This window comes from Equus asinus, chromosome 21, assembly GCF_041296235.1.
Source record: "Equus asinus isolate D_3611 breed Donkey chromosome 21, EquAss-T2T_v2, whole genome shotgun sequence".
Lineage (NCBI taxonomy): Eukaryota > Metazoa > Chordata > Mammalia > Perissodactyla > Equidae > Equus > Equus asinus.
In genome coordinates, this window is record NC_091810.1 from 69,652,410 (window position 1) to 69,672,826 (window position 20,417).

Here is a 20,417-nt window from a genome sequence, read left to right on the forward strand (position 1 = left end):
GCGAAGGAGACAGATAGAATCTTGGACCTCACATTCTAGGAGGGCAGGGACATTCAATGACTAATCATAAAGTACATTATAGTGTTATAATTGTGTTAAGTATTATTTGTTGTCCATCAAGTGGCACAAACCAGAGTTCTCCAAAATGACATTTCCAAATCAAGCTGTCCCACCCAATCAGAAGTCTGGGTGTTAGCTTAACGTCATGTCGCTAGTCTGAGCATTGAGCAGCAGCTTCAGATAATGAGGGAGGCCTCAGATCAACTGGCCAAGGGGAGAATCAAGAGCAGACATGAAGGCATTCTGCAAAGCAAAGGACTATGGAGCCAAGAACTACTGGGCATTAAAACACCGATACCATTCTAGAACACTTGAGTGTGATAGTAGTTACTGAGTCTTGGTCTGGACACAGTTTCAGAACTTAATCTACATTCCCAATGCCTTCACCAAATATTGTAGCATCATCTCTTTAATTAGTTATATCTGTTGGTAAACAAGTAGGGCTTGGGAGGGTTTCTTTGGCCACGCAATGTTTTGAAAGTATTAGAAATCACTGCCAACACTTAAAAAATCAAATTTTAGGGAGCAGCCCAGTGGCGCAGCAGTTGAGTTCACACGTACCACTTTGGTGGCCCAGCGTTCACAGGTTCGGATCCCGGATGTGGACCTACGCACCACTTGTAAAGCCATCCTGTGGAAGGCATCCCACATATAAAGCAGAGGAAGACGGGCATGGATGTTAGCTCAGGGCCAGTCTTCCTCAGCAAAAAGAGGAGGATTGGCAGCAGATATTAGCTCAGGGCTAATCTTCCTAAAAAAAAAAAAATCAGGTTTTACACAAACAACTACATATCTAGTTTTTTTATTTTTTTAAAATGGAAAGGTCTGGCAATATTCCCACGAGTATCAATCAGCAGGAACACAGTGGTGTTGGCTTCCCTCTAACATGGGGATGTGCCATCTACTTTACCACAGGCTCTTCCACTCTTGCGGGTCTTACACCTTGGGGGATGGAGGAAGTTGGTTTCCCTCACTGACTTTACACGCCCTGACTTTGAGGCAGCTGCTTTGTCAACTCCAAGCTTTAATTGCATCATTAATTCAGACAGTCTCGGCTTTTCAGTATTTTGCCTTCCTCTGTTCTGTGGATGCTATATTCTCACCTCCTGTTTACTTAACACCTTTTCATTAATTCTGCATTTCTGCAGCAGTTCCAACTCCACGCTAAACTATTTATACAATGATTTATTCAATAGATATTTACCTATTAACTTATACTAATTGGTTGTTTGTTATTAGTGCTGTTGAGTCGATTCTGATTCCTAGTGACACTGGGTGCCGCAGAGCAGAACCCTGCCCGGTCTGTCACACCATCCTCTCACCTTCTAGCGCTGTATCAGACAATGCTCCATGGCTATTCATACGGTTTTCATGGCCAGTTTTTCGGAAGTGAGTGGCCAGGTCCTTCTTCCTAGTCTGTCTTAGTCTGGAAGCTCTGTTAAAACCTGTCCACCATGGTGACCCTGCTGGTGTTTGACACACTGGTGGCATAGCTTTCAGCATTGCAGCAACACTTAGCCACCACAGTATGACAATCAACAGATGGGTGGTGTGGTTTCCTGAGAGATAAACGAACCCAGGCCTAGGTGGTGAGAGCACCTAATCTTAACCACTAGACCACCAACTGGGGTTGGCGGTGGGCAAAAAGATGCCTAAGACATAATCTCTGTCCTCCAGAACTCCAAAATCTAAAAGAGGAATTTAGAGTTGAGGAGATTAGCAGGGATTTAAAAGAATTCTGAGCTGGAGAGCCATGTGTCAGACCATAAATTTTGATCTTCTACGTTTTGTAGGAGGACAAGGCTGAGACCTTTTATTTTGTTATTTGGCCTTCCTCTCAACTATATTCTGTCTCCCCCGACCCCTTTAAGGATATTAGGCAAGTTATTTGAGTTAGGGGGCAAAGAACAGAATATATATTTGAGAGCCAGATCCATGGACCTTGCTCTGCAAACTTTTCAAATGCAAGGTCTTAATGATGGTGTCAAAGGATTTAAATATTTAAACTTTAATTGGCCATCTTGAAAAAACACTTGTGGAGAAAATTTATCAGTAGAAAAATTGATCCAGCATGGAATGTTAGAGCTGGAAGAGCAGCTTCATTTTATAGGTGGGGAACTTAGGGCTGGGTAAGCAATATCTCTCAGGCCTTAGAGACAATTAGTAATAGGCAGATCTCAATCTCAGATTTAAACATACTCAGATATTTTTAGTTTTTAAACATCAAATAGCAATACACACCATCTGATAATCCCAGTGCCTACCACCCCATCCTTTTTTAACTTCTAAGGGGCAAGCGAAATTCTTAACAAAACTTTAATTATTCAATAAATTCAACAGAAATTTATTGAGTTCTTTCTCTATGCCAGGCACTGTCCTGGGTGCTGGTGATACAGCATGAACCAAACAGCCAAACATTCCTGCCCTTGAAGAGCTCACATTCCAATTATGAGCTGTCTTTGAACCCAATCCAGGCTTACAAGACACTAGAGAGACCTTAAGACCCACAGCCTACTGACCTCCTAAGACCATTGTATCTAACTAGTGAGACAACGGCCAGGAAAAATGCTTTGTAAAATCAAAGGGTTCTACAGACTTTTTTTTTTTTTTTTTTTTTTTTTACAAATTCTAACATGTCAATGACTGGTTCAGCTCATCTGGCCAGTCATGATATAGTAGAAACCATAGTAATTGATTCCATCCTCCTACAAACCACAGAGTATTTCCATTGGCTTCACCTTAACCCAAACCTGATGCAAGTCTTTTGAAAGAATGGTGACTCTACTGGATGGATAAAAAAAGGCCAGAGAACTGAATATCATGTCTTAATTCCATCACCACAGAAACATCCAAACTGAACAATTTGCTCCCCAAAGAACTCCACTTTTTTCCACTTCATTTTGTCTGTTGACAGAATTTTTTTTTCACTGAGTCCACATTTCAGACCAGAAGATAAAAATGTACATGCAACCCACATTACCATAAATGCCCCTGGCCTGGCCAGCAGGGCTCACCTTCACGACATCAGGAGAATGTCACCGTTAAGTTGACTTTCTCTGGTTAACATCTCTTTCTCTTTTCTCAGCCAAATAAAACTCTCCTGTGAGCAGTTGCCTCCCCTTCACTTTCTATCCCAATCTACAAGACCATTTTGTCTTCCATCCAGCTAAAAATGCTATAGAATTAAGTTGCCCAGCAGCCACATCTAATTTTCTGCAAAATATCTGCAATGATTCTCCACTTTCCCCACTTTTCTCCAAAGACTTCTCTACGTCCATACCTGCCACTTCTTTAGATGGGAACTGTCTAATAAGGACAAGACTCAGGAAGCCAAAATCATCTGCAGCATCCATAGTTCTCCCTCCAAATGAATCACAAGGAAGGAAGCAAAGAAAACAGCTTCTTATCCTTTAGGTCTCAGCTTTCAACTTCAAATGGTTTCTTACCTTCCCATAACTTTCAATAAAGCATGAAACAATTATAACAATATAATTATTTAACATCCATGTCCACCTAGAATGTGAGTTCCAAGATCTTTCCTGTCTCCTCACTACTGTGTCTCCATGGCCTAATTCTTGCCACATTGGAGGCACTTACTAAGTACTTGTAGAATTAAAAGAATTAATAAATTAGGGAAGGCACCATTTGATCCATAAGCTCCCTTTGAACAGGCTTACACAGAACAACAGAATAAAAGGCTTTACTGAGCTGCCCATCCACTGCCTTATTTAATCCACAGCCCATTTTCCACCAAGGTTTGGTCTCAACGCCAACCATTTCCTGCTGCTCCAACAGGACCGAACTTTCTTAGTTTCTTGCTCTCCCCTGCCTCCCCCTGCTTTGTCTCATATGTGTCCCTCTAATCAAATGCAGAGCGCATGAAATATGAGATGTGGTCACATCAGCACAGCTTTATTTTGATGTATTTTTGTCAAGCCTGTACAGACAAGTGGAAAGAGATCTGAAACAGAAGCTGGGAAAATACTGCCAGAAATTATGTCAACAAATAACTTCAGAGTTTACCTTCCTATTAGTTCTAAACCTTTTAAGCAAAGTAGCTGCTCCTTTGTCTCTAGGTCAAAGCCTGAACCCGAGCTAGGGGGGAAAAAGGCAAAGCAAATCCCTAGCAGAACATTTTTCATCCTATGGTCTCAGAGATTAGATTTCTTTCTATTTTTACTTAAAACAACAGAGGTTTATGCCTCCTTGTCTTTCCAAATCATACCCAGAGGTTGGCAAGAAGGCTCCAGTTGGTAGTTAATATATCTCAAGTAATGTATCGATCACTCTTCATGCTTTTCTCTATTGTTCTTAAAACATAAGAACTGTCTCATTATGTTAAGAAAAAAAGGACAAGTTTCCACACTTAAATGCCAACCAAGGAAAGAAATCCCTGGGAAGCTAATAATGAAACAAAGGTGGTTTTCTTCAGCAGAACTGTGTGCGCTAAATTGCACTTTTATGTGATTTTTAAGGCAATTTGCCACTTTCTTGGCACCGCTTCATCACTTTCCTTCAGCAACAAAAAGAAAAAGAAGGACCACAATGACCTATATATTATAGCTCTAACAATGTGCGGGGGTCCATCTCGCCAAGTGTATGAGTCTCATTCAGTAACGGATAGTTCATTTTCTTACTGTAGTTAGAGAAACTCAAGAGCACATCCTCATTCCCCCAAGGATTTTGCTTCTCCTCCCAGTTTGTCCATCAGAGATTTTTCATCTGTAAATGCTATGAACAGCAGTGTTTCCATTGCATCCATTATATATGATTTCTAAGATGCCTTGACTTCCTAGGAAGTTCAAATCACAGAGCATTCATCGGATTCCCTCATCACAAACATTGGGAAACTGAGGCCCAGAGATGTAATGTGACTTGCCTTCACCGATGCAGACCACGAGTGCTGAAGGATTAAATGGCTGTCAAGGTAGGTTATGCTTTAAAGTGGTGATGACTCAGTTAATAGCTGAGTGAAGCTGGAGAGGTTTATAGCCAACCTGAGCCTCATTTTTCCCATGTCTAAACGAGAAAATACCTACCTTGCTGGGTTGTTGTCCCTTACCATCACTAGGAGTTTGAAAATGAAAACTACCCCCCTACCCCCGCCTGGAATGCTATTCCTTTTCTCTCCTTGACTTGCTTTCCCAGTTAAGAACTACCCTTCCCTGTCTTGTGTCAAATTTCACATCTTTCCTGGAAGACATCTGCGATCCTTCCCACTAAGTGAGCTGCAGAGGCACCCAGGACACCCTGTACTCCTCCATTGTAATTTAACCACAGAGGTAATTAAATCATACGCAGGGAATTTGCTATCCACTGTCTTCCTGCTTCACCACAATATAAGCTTCACAAAAGCAGCACGTCTGTCTTCATCGCGGCTCCCCCTTCTTCCGCCTAGCCCATAGGAGGTGCTCCATCAGTACTTGCTAAATAAACACCACAGTACACACTCAATAAACGAAAGTCAGGGTTGGTGCTTCTTCCCGGCCCTTCTGGTTGTTGAGCCAAGTAACACATACTTGGCTATTTTCAACTCTCCTAGGCCAATCCATTTTTCTCTTAAAAAATGACTTAGTCCATGGTTTCTGTGTAGTGATAGCAGCTTCCTGGTGTCTGACGTTTTCTCTCTCATTTCAGCATGAACAAAACAATCGAGAAAAAGTCACCTCTGTGTTTAGCTCTTTTGGCAAAACAAACCTCCCTCCTCCCTTCTCCCCCCACCCAGCATTTGCCCTGAATTTGACTTCACCACAGCCTACATTAAGAACAGCAGCTAAACCTTCTTTGAAACTTTATTCACCATGGCCAACAGAAAGAAAAAAAAAAAGAGCTGGTTAAATTCCTTTAAAACGCGCTTTAATCTAGCTGGAATGCCATAAATTGCTTCCAGATGTGCACGATACAAAAGTCAATCAAAGCTATTTATACTGACACTCTACAGTCCAAACAATCTGAAGCCAAATGCCATGTCTCCGCTTCAACGAAGCTATAAATGTCAGTTTTGTTGAATTTGGAGAGGTGTTGAAGAGTTCATGCAAGTTTGAGTTCTTGCCTCTTTTAGAGCCAGCAGTAATTTTGAAAGGGGGAAATAAAACCATGACACACACAAACTTTTGTAAATCCCCATCCTCACAGAGCATCCCTGACACCTCTCATATATGACCTTGAAAGGACCACAGGTTAGAAGACAATACTCAGTTTTATAAGACAGAAGAATGTAGCTCTTGGATGAGACGCCAAAGAAGCCTAAAGAATCTGGCCAGATCCCCATACCCTACCCCGAACACAAATAAGCACACTTGGGAGTCAGTTGGCTGCTGGCTTCTAATGACGCCTTTTTGACATTCTAGCAATCCCATTGCTCTCCAAGCCAGCCCTCTGCACAAAAAGAGTTCACGCTGTTGGCCCCACACTCAGGTACCAATGAGAGCACAGAGCCTGCGGTCCAGATGGCTGGCTGACGAGTTTTGTCACTCACAGACTTTTGCTGTCTCTTTCCTCAGAAATGTAATTGCCAGGCTTCTGTTTCTGCCTTATTCAGCATCACATTCCCAGTGTCTGGCACACAGTAGGCCCCATAAATAATGTTGAAAGAATTCATATTTAAAGGAAAAGATGACATATGGGTCTAGTTGCTTCTTTTCAGGGATTATACTTAATATACGTGAATTCACAATAGAAATTCCAGATATTTACACAGTAAAATGGAGACAGCATGGGCTTTGGGGCCATAGATATATGGCTTCAAATTCTACCTTGTGGATTGGTGAGTGGTCTGACCTTGTACATGTTTCATAACCTTCAGGTCTCTGAACGTCAATTCTCTCCACAGTCTCTCAAGCAACTGCTGCAAGGATGTTGTTCTTGTTTCATAGGAGGCCTTTGGTGTTCATTCCTCTCTTTATGTCCCCATGGCATTTTCAGTGTTTGAAGAGCAAAAGGAACCAGGAGCAACTCAAATTTGGAACCAGAAATAATAAAGAATTCATGAGTAAACACTAGTCAATTTTCATCCACAGATTGGCATAGCACTTGGGTTGAATATAATGACACTTCCAGTTCTGCAAACAGCAATTTCATATGGTTGCCCCTACTAGGAAGGATCACGTGGAAGCCTGCGTTATAATATCCATTGCCCTTCCTGGTGGTTTGCTATTCAGTTACTGAATGAATAACCACCCTTCGTTGTTACAGTCACTGAGGCTCACAGGCTCTGGGTGTAGAACAGCGATCACAAACCATAGCCCGTAGACCAAATCCAGCCACTGCCTGCTTTTATAAATAAAGTTTTATTAGAACACAGTCACATTCATTCCTTTCTGTATTGTCTGTAGCTACTTTCACACTGCAAGGGCAAAACTGAGTCACTGCAACAGAGACTGTAGGACTGCAAAGCTGAAATTAAATTAGTTACTATCTAGCTCTTTCCTGGTGACTCGGTTTATGAACCTAGGCTATCAAGTTAGATTCTGTTTTCCTATACCAAATGCTGGTGGCATCACTTCCTTTGATTTAACTCAGGGAAGTTCTTTAACTCGCATAATCCCAGTTTCTCATCCATAAGATGGAAATAGCTACCTTGTAAGGCTGAGAAAATTCAATTAAAAAATTTGATGTTAAAGTGCTTTGCACAGTACCTGGCACACAAGGGTTAAATAAATTGTAGCAGCTTTATCATTATCACCTACCAGTATTTCTTTACTTACAAGAAATATCATATCACATATGGAATGATCAATGGCAAAAGGCATGCAGCCTTTGTGTCAGGGGACAGTTCAAAGTGGTGGGGGGCATGGCAATTGAGAGAGCACTTTGTCTAAAAGGGGCAGCTGCCACTGAACTTCAGCCACAGATGTCAGACGAGTGTTTCTGGGTCTTCTGGATTTCCAAGAGACACATGCCAAATGTCCCATTTTTAAATGCTGGCAACTGATTAAAAATGGTTAAAATCACTCTGTGAGCCAAAAACAAGCCATGTAGTCTTGTTTTTGTTTCTATTATTGATGTTTGGCTAGATAAAAGAGAGTAGAAGGAAGAAAGGGGAAGGACTTTTGGGCTAGGCATAGAAGTTGGCAAATGTTTGTGTTGGAGTTGACCTAGAATACCTTTGATCCACCATAAAAAACTGTTTTGGTGAAGGTTTCCTCTTTGAGCATCTATTTTTGTGATACTGAACAAAAACTTGCATCCATCTTTCTCTGCCTACAGATATAGTCCATACATTTGTTTCAGCTACCCACACTCATTCAAGTATTTATTTTACACTTACCATGTGAAAGACACTGCATTTTTAAGCTAAGTTGCAGAACATCCTTTAAACCACAATGCTCTGGTCCTCCTGACATATACCTAAGAGAATGATATATTCAAGCACCATCCTTGGCCCCCATGGTGAGCACATGAGAGAGACTAAAAAACACCCTTTGGGCAACACAAGTTCTGCTGAGGGCGACTGCATCTTACAGCCTCACCACAGCATGAAGATTTTAACAATCAGTAATCTGGAGACTCACCTCTTACCAACACTTAAATTGTCTACTCTTCACTTCTTTATGAGATGAGGTTTGGGAGAGACCTCCATATATTTTTTTTGAGTTTTTCAGTAATGTGAGATAGAAAGCTAAAGCTAACAAATATTTATTGTGGTATTTTGTATTGAGCCAACTTGGCTAAGCTGAAATTTGTTTCCCAGAACCCCTTTTCTCTGAATAGGTTCAAGTTATAGTTGGTCGAGAGTAATTTGCTTGAGATCTGGAAGGCAGAAATGAAGCAGCGGCCACAACTTTCTCAAGTCCTGGTGTTTAGATGCGGTTCTGACTCGTCCTTACTCTCCTCCAGGGCCAGCTCTTCTTGACTGTTGACCTGGTTGTTCAACAATGTTCTCAGGCTCCTCACTGATGCTTGACAGTGAATCCACAAGGTGGTAGCTGTACAGACACAGCCTCCCTTAGCCCTCCCCCTCAATTCCCTTTGCAGTCCCATTTTGGGGACTGGAGGTGCTTGTGTCTCCGATTTACTGGTTGGTGACTTCCCTGATTCACCATCTCTCCCTTTCAGATTTTTACTTCCCATCACCTCTCACAATTAAGATCTAACTCCTATGATAAATCCCTTATCCCAAGACTCATAGTGGGCTCTGCTTTCCTGACTGAGCCCTGATTGATATAGCTCTCTTCTATAATAGATGAGTGATAGCTACTTTGTCTCCAGCCCACTGCCTGCAAGTTCCTGGGAGGCCAGGACTCCCTTATTCCTTCTTAAGGTTCCAGCTTCCTAATACTATCTGCTCAAGAAACATTGATTGAATAAGAGAAATAGAAACATTACTATGATCTGCATCATTAAACCATCTCTCCATTTTAAAAACAGAAGCACAAATTTTATTAGTAGCAAACACCTAGGTGAATGCCCGGCAATTGGAAGACATTTAATAACTATTTGAGTAAATGAGTAGAAGGAATGACTTAAGCTGATGTGTAATGAGTGACTTTTCAATTCAACTTAACAGGTTGCATTGAATACCAACAGGTTGCAAAATACTACGTGCATTACATGAGGTAATATATTCTCCTATCATTGACAACTGAGTTGTTTTATTTTGTATGATTATAAGTACTGCAACCACAACACAACCTTACACTTACATCTTTGTGAACTTTTGTGAGAAGATTTGTAAGATAAATTGCCAGAAGTTGAGTTGCTAGAATAAAGGGTAGGTTTAGTTGTAATTCCTGCCCTGGGCACCCCACCTCCCCGCCCCCTGCTAAAACGCCCTCCATCTACGTTTTACCAATTTACTCTTCCACCACAAGGTATGAAAGTGCCTGTTTCCCACACATCCCGACCAGTGCTATATATGATCAAACTTTTCTATCTCTGCCAATCTGATAGGGAAATAACGGCATGTCAATGTTGTTTAAAGTGAACCTTGCTTTTGAATACGCAATAGTGCCTGAAGTTCTCACCTCTGCTTCACTTCGGATCCACATAATCAATCAATAAACCAGTCTCACCCTGGGATGGGATTAACTTTATAAACCAACAGGATTGTTAGCATTTATGTAGCACTTGAACTAATGACTAGAACCAGCTTTGAGAAAAAGTGTTCCTGCTAATTATCATAGCCCATAGGGACATTAGTTTTTACTGTCTTTGTTTTACTATTCTTATATGAGGTAAGTGGAAGGTGGGGAAAGGCAGGCTCCATTATCCAGACTATGGGTTAATTAAGATAAATAAGACAGTTCATTGATTGCGGATGTCTTTTACAATGCAATCTTGATGGCGGCTATTGTCTCCAACATTGGCTAGTGTTAGTAGCAGAGAAAAACAATTAGTACATTTGTGAATTATGGCTCTATTAATAGTTTTTCTGGGAAGAAAATAATTTTAGCTTAATTGATGCTTTGCCTTGATTACAGGGTTAGTAAATGGGTGTGGATGTTTAGGGAAAAAAATTCTTCTAATGGCTTTAATCAGGACAAAATCTCCCAGAAATAATAAATTATCAACCATAACAATAGAATGTGAAGAAAAGTCAAACATTAATTTGCTGATCGTACTTTTCCTGATGTGGATTCTATTCAGGCCAGGCTTAGATTTTTTTGGTTTATTTTTAGGTTTTTTAGCACTGACATTAATCCCCTGACTGGAGTCAGAGCTTGGAACAAGTCTATAAAGACAGAATTATTAACAACAGCCCTTTTTAGCTGTTCTTACTTCGTACAGTGGTAAGACATATGTTTGACAGTCTCAGGTGTGGCTAATGGAAACAAGTCTGGTTAGCAACAGTTCCCTTCCTGGTTACTACCCCAAGTGCCTGCTACCTAGCAGGGGAGGTGAGAGTCCACGAAGTAAGAAAAAGCTGGAGGTCAACAGAGTAGGGAACCACCAATGAACCTATTTAGTCTCTACGGCATTCCCTTTGCCATCATATCTTCTCCCTTCCCAAATTCCCTGCACTCCAGATATCAGCAAACTGTTTGTATTTACATGTGGTGGGGGGCACACTTACCTTTTCATTAAAACTACCAGCTCTCTTCCCTTGGGAATTTGTAGGAAAAGCTTACTGCCCAGGAAGAGGACAATGAACCTAGCTGAGGGCCTGGCCTGTGTGTTTGTTTCCTAACAGTTTCATGGTGAGAACTGACCTGTGTGTTTAAGTGACATTGTACTGGCCCAGTGGTTCTCAATGTAGGTTTAGGGGGAGAGGAGGAAGCAATTCTGGCCCCCAGGGGACATTTGGCAATGTCTGGGCACGTTTTGGTTGTCCCAACTTGGTGGGAGGGGTGCTAATGGCACCTAGTGAGCAGAGGTCAGGATTGCTGCTAAACATCCTATAATGCCCAGGAAAACCCTCGAACAGAATTTATCATGCCCAAAATGCCAATAGTGCTGAATCAAGAAACTCTATTGTAGGGGCCAGCCCGGTGGCATAGTGGTTAAGTTCGCACCTTCCACTTCACAGCGGCCTGGGGTTCGCTGGTTCGGATCCCGGGTGCAGACATGGCACCACTTGGCAAAAAGCCATGCTGTGGCAGCATCCCATATACAAAATAGTGGAAGATGGGCACCAGCGTTAGCTCAGGGCTGATCTTCCTCAGCAAAAAGAGGAAGATTGGCAATGGACGTTAGCTCAGGGCCAATCTTCCCTACCAAAAAAAAAAGAAAAAAACAAAAGCACTGAGGATAAACTAGGAAAAATACTGCAGACCCGTTGCTCTTGAAGAACTTATATTTAAGGTTACAAGACCCAGACAGACACATTTGGTAAATTCAAGAGAGCTCCAGAATATGACATAACTAAAACTCAGCTCTTCAGCAGGGCCTGATATTCTCCACAGCTTTTCCAGAAAGCTTCAGGAGTTCCTCAAGGATATGTGACAAAACATCATATGTTCCCTTAGGCACCCCAATTGCAAAAAGCTGAATTTTCTAGGCCAAAATTGACTTATTTTAATAGTTGCCAGGAGGAGGCTTAAGAGCATTATAAACTTTTACTAAATTAAACCTCCAGACTGTTTTCCTTACTCAAAAATTTGTTAAACATCTTTGACATCTTTGTGATTAAATGGCCAGAGATATAAAATTTTTAACCAAAACCAAATCTATGGAAGAATACAGAATTAAATATTGATATGTCCAATACCCTGATTATAAATTTCAGGATCACATTCCCAACCTAGCTTAATGCTCACAGAAAAAGGCAGAAGAAATTACTCCAGGGTGATGATTTTAAAAATAATACAATGTAATCTTCGGCTAGCATTGCTGGCTTTAACATGTGTAGGGCAGAATATAAAATACAAGTTGAACAATGCAATATTTTTCTTCCCCTTGATCTCTCTCAATCTCGCACAGGCTCGAGCAGAAGATAATAATTATTTTCCAGTAACATAATAATAGAAAAGGTATTGACCAGCAATACAATCTACTTGATCACCCTGCACGACTCCATTCTTAGCACTGAAAGCTCAATTTGATGGCATGAGATATCTGTCTCTCAGAGGAATAAAGGGCTTTCTAACTGCACTATAACTGAAGGATGTGATTTGTCTTGCCTGACACTATATTCCATGAGTCCCCAAATTCAGTGGTCCTGCCTCATATATCATCAAGCAGATATTTTCACTCTGGTGTAGTTTCTTGGACCTAGTGTTCTATGGCAGCTAAATGCAACGAAAAGATTTCTGCCTTTTACTCTATCCCATGTTAATTTCCTTTTCCCATTTGGATGAAATAGTAGCATGACCCTTATTGCCCATGCCCAAGATGAAAAGCAGCACTGCTGTGCCACACGTGACTTATTCACGGGTTTATGGACCCAGGTCTCTCAACGGATTATCTTTAATATACAAGGTATCTTGGAGTGCTAAATGGTGCTTCAGGGTGTCAGTGAAGTGGTTGAGAAATGGGTCAGAATCACATGGAGAAAAGGAAACCCCACAGGCCACACATCTTAAAAAGCTAGGAAGGCTCATCAGTGAAGACCAAGGAAAAGGCTCCCGTGAGCCATTTATCCGTAAATGGAACTTGGAAATACTTTCCACTTGGAATTTATTCCCAGGTCACTAGTTTTGAAGCAGTTATGCAAATCGGAGTTGGGCCAAACTCAAGACCAGTTGATTTAATTTATTTCTTATCCTTGGAGTTTACGTTTTGTTTTTTTTTTTTTTCCCCTGGGGACTTCTGCTTTCTAAGAAGAGGAAAGGTATCAGTCATTTGACTCTTGGGTTCTTCAACACTGACCTATAGTTTCATGGGAGTTGGGAACATACTAGTGGGAAAAGTCCTACGGGACAGAAGAGTTATATTTTAGACTCAAATTTCAGATTGAGAGATCTTTCTCCAAGGCACTTTCCTCTTCTGTAAAATACCTTCTGTTTAAGTATAGAGCCTGTCAGAGCCCACGCCAGCTCCATCTGACTTAAAAAGGTCCTAAAGTGAGGTTGAAGTTAGACTATCGACATGGCAGTCAGGATTTTGCCACAGGACCTGTCCAAGGATGTGCCTGTCTGTGCTTTACTTTGAAGAATGAGAATTAACCCTGCCCCTAGGATGGTGGTGAGAACATGTCTGGGCCCTTCTGTGCCAGTGACAGGCACTGGGCTAGAGCCGGAAGAGAAAGAGTGGGGGCGGGGTGCAGCGGGGGATGGTGGGTCGGGATGGGGTGGGACAGCCAACCTTTCTACTTCCTCCTGAATGGCTATCCTCTTAAACTAGATTTCCTCTCTCCCAGCTACCCTTTATCCTAACATACTTGAAACCACAGAATCATTCTTTCTCACTGCTCCTCCTTCCTCTTCTAAATCTACTGTCTCCAAAACTGACGTATTTTTACCAGGCTAATGTTTGCCTCTCTCCAATCCCAATGGAGCTACCCAAGTCCATTATTTTAAATTACACTTTCGCAATAACTCTCCCTCTTGCTGAACCCCATCTCTCAAATTGTTAATGCAATACATCTGATTGAGGTCCAGGGATTTGCATTTCTAGCAAGTTCCCAAGTGATGCTGATACTGCTAGTTCAGGGACCTCACTTTAAGAACCATTGGCCTAAAGAGATGAAAAATGTGATGAACAAATGAGAGAGAACTCGACCCCCTACAGTTTTCTATAGTCGAGTGTCCCATTAATTAGCCTTGGAATCACTCTGAGGATTTACGAAAACACAAATGCTGGGCTCCATTCTCATAGACTCTCATTCGTTAGGTCTCAGGGCCTGGAAATTGGCATTTCTAACAAGTTTTCAAGTGATGCTGATTCTGCTGGTCTAGGGAACACATTTTTAAAAATACGGGAGTAAGAATTACATCACAAAATGAAGGAGGTGGGGTGATCAACATATTGTAAGCTGATGTCATTACTTACAAGACAGTTTTGAAATGGTTATAAAGGCATATCTGCGGAAGAGTTTGAAAATTATGAGCCAATGTAGACCTCTTCTTTCAGAGAAGTTCTGAAGTGCACAAAATCCCCGTTTTTCTTTCAAGACAGCTTTTTCAAGAGTAGAGCAATGAGGCACCCTGCTGTGATGTAGTCAAAACATAAAACATATACTGAAGCTTAACTACTGAACTGAAAGTAGAATCCCTCTGGGGTTGCCTGCATGTCTGATATGGTTCACATACCTGTTCTTCTGAGCCAGACGCTTTGAAAGGGGTTACTTATAATTGCCTCTGAGGATCATAAGGAAAAAAAGTCTTTTGAAAAAAATCTTTCTGATAAAAATCTTGCTAACTATTACACGATAGAATTGTGTTTTTCTTTCCATAAAAATGTATCTTCTGGGGTGACTGAGTCATATGTAAGGGACAGACACATACCTGACGTTTGGATTTCTTCTTAAAAAACTGGCTTGTAGAGACACAGAAATGAAAAGGACTCAGCAATTATATAGCTAAGTGGTAGGACCCCAGAATTTGAGTTGAGAGGCTCCTGAGAAATCAACACAGGGGGAGAGATCTTAGAGAGCTCAGAGAGGAAACAGACTCAAGGAGGCTGTTCTTTCCCAGATCACCCAGCATGTTTAGGGAGGAAAAGGATAGGAATTCAGGTCACTTGACCCCAGGGCTGGCTCTTCCCATCATGTTCCACTAATTCATTGCTCCATTTAAACTAGCTCTCCCCTCCAGATTCCATTTCTATTTTCATTCATTCATTTTGGATTTTTCCTGCTGATTCTCAACCATATCCTGTCAGTCATCATGTCCAACAGATTGTCCCTTTTTTAATTTCAGAAAAAGCTTTGCTACTTTCCATTCCTAATGACAGAATTCTACTTAAGAGCGACATGACTCAGTGGTGTGCTGGAGCCGGTTTGTACTGGCTCTTGAGAACCCATTGTGAAATTTTCAGTAATTTGCTGGCTGATTGTTAAATAAACATAGCCAGTAGTAAAAATTTATATAAACTTACAAAAAAATGAATGATATTAATAACAAAGATAAGACTGAAACCTCATCTCTTCCTAATCATTTTACTACACTTTACTATTATCTGCGGTCTTGAGATTATTTATGTCTATTCTGTGTGGATGGTGGAATTGCTATGGGGTGGTGTGCTAGTGCACGTGCTGTTCCAAGTCCATATTTAGTGACATCATGTCAGTAACTTGAAATCAGTCATGGTGGGAGGACTCATACCACAGAAATTTGCAGATGCTACAACTAAGCATTTTTCTCCCTAGAGAGATATCTGTTAAAAATTTACCACTGGACCAGTTGTTACAGGCTGAATTGTGCTTGGTTCCCCACTCCCCAGATTTGCATGTTGAAGCCCTAATTCCCAGGACCTCACATTGAGACTGTGTTTGGAGATAGGGCCTTTAAGAGGTAATTAAGGTTAAAAGAAGTCAGATTTGTGGGCTCTAATTCAATCTGACTAGTGCTCTTATAAGAGGAGGAAATTTGGACACAAAAAAGGGCACCAGAGGCATGCACACAGAAAAAGGCCATATGAGGACAGAAAGAGAAGACAGCCACTTGCAAGCCAATGAGAGAGGCCTCCAGAGAAATCAAACTTGCCGACACCTTGATCTTGGACTTGTACCCCCCAAACTGTGAGAAAAGAATTTCTGTCGTTTAAGCCAGCCAGTCTGTGGTGCCTTGTTATGGCAGCCGCAACAAACCAACAAACCGCTGAATGTGGTCCTGCTCACACATAGGTCCTGGACTTCTAGGTTTTTGAACTCCCATTTCCTCATATCTCACAACTTTATGCAAAAGTGCAGGTATCTAAGAAGTCAAAATTTTTAATAAATTTATTAGGGAAGGGAGAGTGGGAGTGGTTACCCATAAGAATTTAAAACTCACTTTGTGCTTTTCTTCTATTTTATTTAACTTGCACGTCAGTTCTGACACCACAGACTAGCAGTCTCAATACTTTGGAATTGTAAACCATTAGCTTGAATCATAGGAAACTGCTGATATTTGACCACTATTTGAGCTATAAAAATGGTAGCATCCTCTGGTTCAATTTAATAGAAAGTTACTACGTGGTTTCTCCTTCAAATTTCTTATAGCTTGGATTCTCCTTCAAATTTCTTATACTTAAAATGGCTTCAGAAAACTCAAGATTATGGATGAGATTCATATGATCCACAGACAAATATTTGTTCTAAAACATGTTTATTTGCAATTTTAATTAGCCCTCAAACATTTAAAAATTGAGCAAGTGCCCCAAGAACTTTGAGATTCTGGATTTTCTTGAAACACGGAAGATTAGGCAACCCTGTGCCCCTGTGCCCATGTCCCTCCTGGCAGCTGATCCCTCAAAATGGAGCACTCTCCAGATTGTCCCTATCCCTTACTCAAGCCTTGTTGCCTATTTGTAACTCCTGCCTGGCCTTAAGCATATCTGTGTTGGTAACTCTGAAACGTATAGTTCCTACATTAACTTTCTACCTCCTTACCTGGTTCGCATCTCATCAATCAGCTATATATATATACAAAGTGAGATAACAAACTACCCAGGGTCAAGGGTGCAAGCCTGGAAAGGTAGGTTCCCCAGGACTTATCACAACTCTACAGGGTCAAGTTTGACATGTACAAACATTACTTCACATTTGCACCCAAGTCAAAAAGAGAAAGGCTCTGAGACCCAAAACCAACTGGGATCAAAGCTATTAACGAAATAATTTGCTCACAACTCCCATGAGCATTTGCTACCATCTGAATACAATTAAATGACATTTAAAAGTTCATCTTGTAAGTGCTATGTAGATGAAAATGTCATAATTAATATATTTCAGAAGGAGAACATCAAAGGAGGAATATCAAATCTTTATTCATATGAATGCTTAGAACTTTTATCGGCTGATGCAGTTTTCTCTAACCAATTTTTCTTTTTTTTAATCTCAAGATTTCATTTAATTTATCTTGCTGCAGTTGAAATCACTGTCTCAGGCTTTCTAGCGTGTTAAGTTACTTCTCCTAAAATTTAGGGACTACTTTAGGTTGCTTTATTGACAAGAAAAGAGGCCTAAGAGAAATTTCTTAGCTGCAAAGAAGATAAATAGAAATTGATCTCAAAGGCACAATTTGTTGCTTAATTAATGTTTATGATAGTCTCTCTAATTACTCTCAAATGTTATTACTTTTTATGTCAATTTATATGGATTAAAAAGTACAACAAAACGTATCTCCATAGTCTCAGAGTTAGGGCAATAACTCTCAGAAATATTTCCAAACTATTCTCTGATAATTTTAATGACTAATAGTTAATAAATAATATCAACCAAATTGTTGCATTTTGGCTGTATCCACTAAATCATGCAATCCTTTCAAAAACTAATGAGAAAAGATAGAACTATCTGGGTTTTCTTGGGGCTGCAAAGAAAAATCTACAAAAATCTTATGCATTTCTACATGTCTTAACCATCCTAATTTTCTAATTTGAGTGTAAAGGAGAAGGCTGTTATGGAGGGCTCACTGGAGAGCATGGTATTATGACTGATTAATAATGGAAGACTCCGACATTAGAGCTTGATTGTCCTTATTTCTCAGATGCAGAAACCAATGTCCGGAGAGAGGCAGTGAATTGTTCAACAATGGAGAGTTAATGGTAAACCTCAGTCCATGATAACACACACATACATGCATACACACACAGAATCATTCTCACGTATATCCTCTATCTATCCCCCAAACACCCTCATCTACAAAGATTTCTGCATATTACTTTTTAATTTACTCTAAATTAATTTCTCTAGATCATTATGTTGTCATTTTAATGACTGTTTAGATAGCTATTCCAATCTACTGAGATTTCACTAGATAAGCTCTCATAAAGAACTTCCACATCCTTTCACTGTTGTATTATACATAAACATCTATGAATCACATTTATAAATTTCATACTCTCATGACTAATCAGTGGCAAAAATTTATCTCAAGTCCCTAATAATTGTGACCTAGAACCTACAAATCCAGACTCTGGTTTTGATTGGTACACAAGAAGGATAAGCTCCCTTCATCACAAAGCCATGTCACCTGCATCTCCTTTATTTTGGAGCAAACCTCGGCAGCATTGGTATATCCTGTGAGTGGTCATAAACACACACTGAGCCATTAGTGCCAGGGCTTGGTTCAATCAATAAAAAGGCAAAGCCACCTTTCATCTCAACTTCAGTAAATGAAGACAAGACACCGGAGCCCATCATTTTAACTGCGTTAGTCAATTAATTAATCTCCCACTCAGGTGCTTGGAAGAAGACTTCTAGCCCCAAACAAGCCATGGAGTCACAGAAAGGAGCCTCTTGTCTCAAGACTGGAGTTGTCATCCTTGGATACTAAAGTAGCCTCCTCTCCATACCCATCTCCCTCCCTCCACCCATCTACTCCCTCTAATTTGTTTTCCACGAAGCAGCTAGAATGATCTGAGCAAAGCTGATCACCTCATCTCCTCTGCTTAGAGTCTTATGATGACTTTCCATTACCCTGAGTATAAAGATAAACCTCCATGGTTCTGCTCAATCAGACCACTCCTGACATGTCCCCCGTCATCTCATCTGATTGCCCACTCCTGCTGCTCCAGCCACACCTGCTTCCTTCACCAGCTCTCCCTTACTATGCTGCCTCCTGCCACCAGATCTTTGCACAATGCTGTTCCCTCTTCCTGGAATGTTCTTCATTCCCCTCCTCTCCTGGTTAACTATAGATCATGATATCAAGCCTCGGCTCAATTGTCAGTTCTTCAGGGTAGGCTCTCCTGTCCTCTCTTTTTAGAGACACAATTAAAACTACAACGTGATACCACTATATACTCAACAGAATGGTTAAAATGAAAAAGACCGACAATGTCAAGGGCTAGGGAGGATGTAGGGGAAGTGGAACGCTCTTACATTGCTGTGAGAAATACAAAATGGTACAGCCACTTTGGAAACCAGTGTGGCAGTATCTACTAATGATGAACATGTATACACTTTGATCCGGTAATTCTATTCGTGCCAATTCCATATACCCACCAAAAATGTGCTCATATTTTCACTAAAAGGCATGGACTAGAATGTTCACAGAAGCACTCTTTACAATAGACAAAACTTGGAAACTATACCTATCACCCTTTAATAGCAGAAGGGATAAATTGAAGTATATACACCGAATGGAATACTACACAACTTATACACAACAATATGGGTGATTCTCACAAAGGTAGTGTTGAGCAAGGAAGCTGATACAAGAAAATACAAGAAATGTGGTTCCTTTTATATAAAGTTCACAAATATAAAAAATATACCATGGCTTTAGAAGTCAGGATATTGGTTATCCTTGCAGTAAGTAGTGACAAAAGTGGCACAAATGAGACTTTTGAGATGATGGTCATCTTCTGGTTCTCTGTGAAAATTCACTGAGCTGTACATTTATGATTTGTTAACTTTCTACATGTATATTGTACTTTGATAAAAACTTTCAAAAACTCTCTATTTAGGTTCCACCAATAACAAATACTTATTCTATATAGCACTTGTCTCTGAATTTTACCAGTGATTCGTGTCATTACTTGATGAATGCTTCTCAGCAGTCAGGGATATCAGTTTTTAATAATCATTATTTTCCAGTGCCTAATTAAATATTTATAAAATCATTGCTAAATTATAAATAAAAAATGCAGCAATGCACATTTTCACATCTAGATGTAAATCTGATTATTTGGATTGCACAGTCCTGCTTCAGTAGTCTAGTCATGAAACCAAGAAGCCTAAGACCTAGGCACCAGAACTCATCTGGCAAGACCAGCACATATTTGGCCGAGGGAAGGAGTGACTTGTATCTCTCTGGCTCTCAGCACAGTATCTGGAACATCACAGGTCCTCAATTTTCTGTGTTTCTTTTGTTGAATAAATGGAAGACTGAATG

The 20,417-nt window shown here is 40.5% G+C and overlaps 1 protein-coding gene across 3 annotated transcripts in view; it reads right to left on the reverse strand.

Moving 5' to 3' along the window:
• RARB (retinoic acid receptor beta) overlaps window positions 1-20,417 on the reverse strand; it is a 694,304-nt gene that overhangs the window by 500,910 nt on the left and 172,977 nt on the right. The window contains exon 3 of one of the 3 annotated variants that reach the window (XM_070492836.1): window positions 622-811. The exons of the other annotated variants lie outside the window; for them this stretch is intronic. The gene's annotated coding sequence lies outside the window, so the exon portion shown is untranslated. The remainder of the gene's footprint in view (window positions 1-621; window positions 812-20,417) is intronic. 3 annotated transcript variants of the gene reach the window in all.